We start from the raw sequence: 359 nt of genomic DNA on the forward strand, positions 1-359 counted from the left end.
ATGTTCTGTTGTGCTCGGTGTGGCTGATAATAAAGACCCCAACTTCCCTGTTTCTGTTTACCTCTGCTGCGAACAAGCACAAAGTGAAGCGAGTTAGCCCCGGAGCTAATATTAGCTTCGGCCCTGGAGCAGATCACTAAGTCTCCCCTGTGCATTCCAACTACGGTCGGGATGCCGAAGCAGGAAAGAGCTAACGTGTAACCAGCTGAGTTAAAGACACTGTTTGAGAAAAAAGCATTTATTTAATTAAAACTGAAAAAAAAAATCTTTCTGTGTAAATATTCCATGTTACAATGTGGACACCTGCGAGTTATAGAGAAGTGTGGCCTATATATGTACGATTATTTTTTTCTTTTTTA

The sequence above is a fragment of the Cynoglossus semilaevis genome, chromosome 7 (assembly GCF_000523025.1).
Source record: "Cynoglossus semilaevis isolate Cse_v1.0 chromosome 7, Cse_v1.0, whole genome shotgun sequence".
Lineage (NCBI taxonomy): Eukaryota > Metazoa > Chordata > Actinopteri > Pleuronectiformes > Cynoglossidae > Cynoglossus > Cynoglossus semilaevis.